General features: G+C 31.9%; 1 pseudogene; it reads right to left on the reverse strand.

The window, feature by feature from the left end:
* Window positions 1-1,371: 1,371 nt before the first annotated feature.
* LOC131860253 (protein PLANT CADMIUM RESISTANCE 2-like) lies at window positions 1,372-2,082 on the reverse strand (annotated as a pseudogene).
* Window positions 2,083-6,151: the final 4,069 nt, after the last annotated feature.

Genomic DNA, 6,151 nt, shown 5'->3' on the forward strand with positions numbered 1-6,151 from the left:
TTTAATTTAATTTATTTTATATTATTTATCTTTCTTGTTAATTTGTAATTGAAATAGTAATTTATTAATTGTAACTAATATATTGTTTAATTTAATTTGTTTTGTTTTATATTATTTATCTTTCTACAATTGTGTTGTCTTAAATGTATAATTATAAAATATTTTGTGAATAACACATTAATAACTATATTTTAATTATGGTATGTGAAGGTTTTGCTGATGAAGAAAATATGTAATTACATCTTAGCCGCATTAACTCTAATCATATTAACCATAACCTTAATACTAATTAAACCCTAACCCTATAATCCCATTTTAAATCTTAGGAACACCAAAGATAATATAATAAACAATTTTTTATTGTAATAATTAAAATTGCAAATACGTTATAATGTAAAAATTTAATGTTATTTATAATGTCAAATATAAATTAAAAATAAGACCTAATCAAACAATTAATAGTTTTATTAATATATAAATAATTAATAATTAATAATTTTGAATAAAGAAAATCTTATTAAATATTAAAATCAATCTACATTCCAAATACATTTTTAATAAGTTCTTGTTTATAATATATTTTTTGTAAAGTGACAAATAACTAAATAAAATTAATGATAAAATATATACACATTTTAATTGTTCTTTGGTAGTACTCTGCCACTAAATTCATTTATTTTGGATTTCCTAAAAATCCGCTCTATAACAGCTAAATTGTATTTAGTCAATAAGTGTACAGAAAAATAATTTTCGGAATTTATAATGTTAAAAATTGTACAACTAGGTTTGGTAAATAAAAAGATTGAAAAAATTAAAACTTGAAACTTGTTTGTGATTGGTTCACATTAACTTTTTTAATAACTAGTTAACTGGAAATTTTTTAATTATTATTCTATTTAACAAATATCATACATAATTATAAAAAAAATTCAAAAGTTATTAATATTTTATTAAAAAAACATGTTACAATTAGTAGAATACCTTTAATACCAAATCAAACATGTATCGTTGCAAATTCATTAAAAAAATTGATTGAAAGTGGATAGGAAAAATTCAATTATAAATTAACAATTATAAAAACAAATAAGTTTTGTTAAAAGACAGGTGAAAGAATAACCCAATAAATTATTATAAATCAAAATATATATCTCAATAAAAATCTATTAAAAAATAAATGAAGAAACATCATTATCCAGATATTGTTATTCATTTTGAATTAAATAAAGTAGAAAACCAAATGAGCTTCCCAAAATTTCACAACTCATCAATGGTATTAACAACCACTAGAGTAGCCAATCCAGAGATAAATATTCAGAACAGCCATTGGAATTCCCAAATCCCTGATGAAACAGAAATGTCATGAGCCAGGAATTATTTTACCATGTTTGGATGCCCAGGAGCTGTCGTGGAGGTACTCATCTCGTCCAGTTGCTTATCCAGATTACCTGTCCAACCTGCAACAAGGCCAAAACCAAAAAAAAACCCAAATCAACGCCAAAACCAATTGAAGGATTGTAAAAGTAAAGAGGCAGCAAGAGAAATGCATATTACCGAGAGCAGGATCATATCCTCTGTGTTTAAGTTCTCTGTATTCCTGGCACAGCGCGCATGATTCGCAACAACAATGGACCAGACAATCGTTACAGGGGCTCTCCGACAAGTTATACATTTCCCGCATCTTGTTTCGGTACTACCATGAATAGCACCACGCACAACACCCCGTATAAAAGCACAGAGCACCATAAATACCTCCGCTCAATATGCATTCTGCGGCAAGTTCAACCATTCAGCCTTTCGATCCAATAAATATGAATTGCTTGCTTAGAATTTATTTATGCGAATCTTACCTTCAGAACCCTCATCCACTATCTCTGCTATTTGCCCAAAAGTGACGCAGGGGCAGCAGCATGTGAGGCAACCTGCAAGTGCAGTCACACAACATTTCCATTATTATTATAATCCAATATGATCATCATGTAAGAGAGATGGGAAGATGAAGGAGAATAATAAAGAGATGGGTATACAGTTGGAAGGGTTTTTGTAGCAGGCGCACAGGCCAGAAGACCACTTTCCTGTTGCCATCTACTGTGGACGCTTCAAATTCAATTTACAAATATTGATTTTAGCCCTCCAGAGAACCAAATTAACATATAATGCTGATTCCAAACACCTCTGTTAATATGTTAAATTCCTGCCGCTGCTGATTGTCCAAACAATTCTTCCCAGATTTGAAAATAAATAATGATAATGTAAAACAGAGGACATGAATATATACCCAGAAAAAAAGCTAAATGACACGCTTTAAAACAAAATAAAAGCTGGTTTTGTTTTTTCACTGGTGAGACTTTTTGCCCTGTTTTTTTGTTTTTTTAAACTTGTGAGACGTTTGACGCAAAGAAAGCAACGTAACGTTCAGTTTTAAATTTAGATTGTACAGGGACTCTCATAGCCTATGTAATTAGTTGGTTTGGAGCTTGGACTTTGCACTTGGATCGTTGGCATGTGTAACCACCAACACATCGCCCTCTAATGGCCCATAGCCTATGTAACTATGCTTTTTTTTCCTTTCAAGCAAGAAATGGGTGGCTGAAAGCCAAATCAGATGTCTTGGCTCAAGAAGTTAATGCAATTATATTTGGTAGGGATTTCAAGAAATCATTGTGACAAATATTGCATCCGCAGATACTAAATCTTCATTGTGAGGCATAGTTTAGATAACACCCTTTTCTATTACTCATTTTTATTTTTATTTGTTATGTGTTGTTTCAGGATGGCAATGCTTGTTAACAATCAATTGCTTTTACCAGCAATGTTGAAATTTTTATTCATCTCATGTTGATGTTGCTTTCCAGAGTATTTTCGAATAAGGCCGCTCTATATATATGATTTTAAGTATAATACTTTTGTCCGAGACATTTTTATTTATTTTTTTCTCATTAATATTTGTTTTATTTCAATTTTGGGAATTTTTTTCTCAAGAGCTTTAATTGAATGAATGTATAATTCTTGTTTCAATTCTGGTCTTGTTTTTCATAAGGCATTCATTTTGTCAACTGAATATAGATTTATTTTTATCTCAATAATTTTTATTTTGTTTCAATTTTGAGTGCGATACAGATAACTATTTGCCATTAGTGTTAAGGAATTTCCTCAGCTGGATAAGGCATTCATTTTTTCCAGCTTCATGTAGGTTTCTTAGATCCATTTCCATACACCACCACTCCTCTTGCTCTATCTGTACAGTCACACCTATATGGTAGATATGTACACATATATGCATACATATATACAATACAGGAGTGTGAATATGCATTCATACATGCATATACGCATATAAATATACACGTGTATAAAGACAGAGGGTTTCACACATATAGGGTAGACGTGTGTAAAATATGGAAGCATAGACGATGTACATGAACTGTTTGACAAAATGCTTCTCATAAATGTTGTCTCATGCATCCCTCTCTCCCCTCTCTATCTGCTATATGGTAGACATGTATGCAAAATGTGGAGGCAGAGACAAGGCATGTGAAATGTTTGAATAAATGCCTCAACCAAATGTTATCTCATGATCCCCCGATCCCCCACTCTCCCTCTTTCTCTGTATCCACATGTATTGTAGAAATGTATCAAAAATGGAAGCATAGACAAGGCATTTAAACTGAAAGAATAGCTGTTTGAGAGACATGCAAGGTTGCGTCGAGACAGGGGTATTTGGAGATTCGGGACACTGGTACGGCTATTTTTCATGATAAGAGACGGGTATTCGGAGACATTTTTTTTCAATATAATTTAATAATAAATAGAAAATCTGAAAACAGGTATATTTGTAAATCTAAATATGAATATAGACAAGGCTTTTAGAACGCAAACCAGCATCCCACATACCTGTGCTCAATTTGGAGCTTCGGAACAGGGTATGGACACCCATTGAAAATGGATTTTTTTTCAGATGTTGTAATAATAAGTGCCACTCCCAATCACCACAGCCTCACAAAAACTTATAAACAAAATTCAATAAAGAAGACTCTATTCTCTTGAATGACTTCAAATTCTGACTAATTTTCTGTATAGCTTATATATGAGATTTGAAGTTCTCTGTAGTATCTATCTACTGTATCTTGTCATGAGGTAGCTGTGGCTCTGCTATTCAGATTGATGTTAATTGATAAATATTGTGTTGAAGTACTGATACAAACTCAAAGTCAAGGCTTTCTCGAAAGAAGCTTTTGTTTGGAGACAGTCGAAGCAAGCCTAACACCCTTATCAATTATCATATTTTGCGAGTTGCTTTACCTTATGAAGCAAATCGGCCTAGGTAAAATTAATGAAGCAAATCCTACCCTTCCTAACTGAGAACTCAATGCATGTACCTTCTTTTTTTTTTCATTTTTCACTACCATTTTGTTTCGCATTTTTGCAAATACAACTGAGTAATATTTTCCACACCAACTTTTAAGCTCGTAGCAATCATTCTATTTATATCTCGGTAATGGAAAGTGAGAAATGTTATGGAAAGTGAGAAATGTTAGTCCTGAGAAGAAATCGGCTGCACAGGATCATCCTTCACTCCATAAAACTCCTTAGATTTTCTACTCATATTGAAAAGGATACACATGGTAAGACAATACCTAAAAGAATCAACTAGCTTGCAAATGCATAGCTGCCATAATACAGATTGAAGAAGTAATATAGTTTTTCCCAAGGCAAGCTTCAAAAAAAAACTTTCAAAAGGGCATCATCATACACTAATACACTACATTATTTCAATAAAAGGTGTTTAAACTTTTCTTGTTGTACTTGACGATAGGAAAAGGCATGCATGCCATAGTGAGTATTGATCACTCTAAAACCAAAAGAAAAATAGTCATCACATATACCCAGTAAGCAAATTATATGAAATGACAGGAATGCATAGCTCATGCTCTATTAATGTAGAATGCATAAACCTCCAGCAGACCAGGTAGACTCTCAAACCTCTTTACTTCAAAGCCAACGAAAATTAATTCACAATCGGAATAATATATGAAGCAGTATGAATAAGGCCAGCAATACTCGGTAGATTTTTCATTTCTATGAAAAAATCGTCAAAGACATAAGAAATTGGTTGCATTATGTTATCAATCTACAATTATTTGCTAAAGTCAGATTTTAAAAAATTGAAATTTTACCTACTAGTAGTATCTAACCGCTCTGCCCTAATTAACTCAACTTTACCATATTAGACAAATACGGAGCAGAGCTCGTAGATTTTTTATAAAAATCCATGAAATAGACTTACAACTCATACAAGCAATGGAACAAAGATAAAATAATTTGAGTCCAATCATCTGCAAATATTGAACATTATCCATCTTTAATTGTGTAGAGTGTAGACAATTACAGAAATTAACAACTATATATTACTTTTCAATTTCAATACCAGAAAACATGCTCGCTGAAGTTGTTCCAATATCTACTGCGCTTGCTCCTGTCATTAATCTTACACACATGCTCTTAAACATGATGTACTCTGTATCTAGACCACGAAATCTTTCCATTTTGCCTGAAATTTTACTCCCTTCTATTGGCAATTTTTCCAATTTTTCATACAATCAACACCAACCATACAATGTCTACTCTCTGGCTCCCTAAAAGCAGTTAGAACACCCCCAAAGCCATACAAATAATGAAGGGCCTTGATATATCTGCATCTTCATGCAATTCAGTCTTCACCCTAACGGAGTAAAGTAAGCTCATTGTTTTCTTAATTATCAGCTGGGTATTTAGTACCAGTATCAATCTAGACCACGAAACTAAAACCCGTATGTTTAAAAACTTATTTATGAACATCAAGGTATCTATCAAGCCCTCAACTTTAGAAACCACTTCAGAAATACCTCCTGCGCTTGCATTTCAATCAAAATCTGGACTATCCAAATGAAAGGGCTAAAAAACAAATCCTTGTTTCAGTAACAATCTTAGCAAAAAGAAAAATATATCCACGAAATGACAAAAAAATCCCACCCTTTTCATATTGACGTATCTACCAAGGTCTTCAATCCAATACCTATTTTATTTAATTCTATATTTAATTATAAAATACCTCATGCTCTTGCATTTCTAAACAAATTTATCATTACCCAGATCAAAGGGATAAAAATAGAAA

Source organism: Cryptomeria japonica, chromosome 11 (genome assembly GCF_030272615.1).
Source record: "Cryptomeria japonica chromosome 11, Sugi_1.0, whole genome shotgun sequence".
NCBI lineage: Eukaryota > Viridiplantae > Streptophyta > Pinopsida > Cupressales > Cupressaceae > Cryptomeria > Cryptomeria japonica.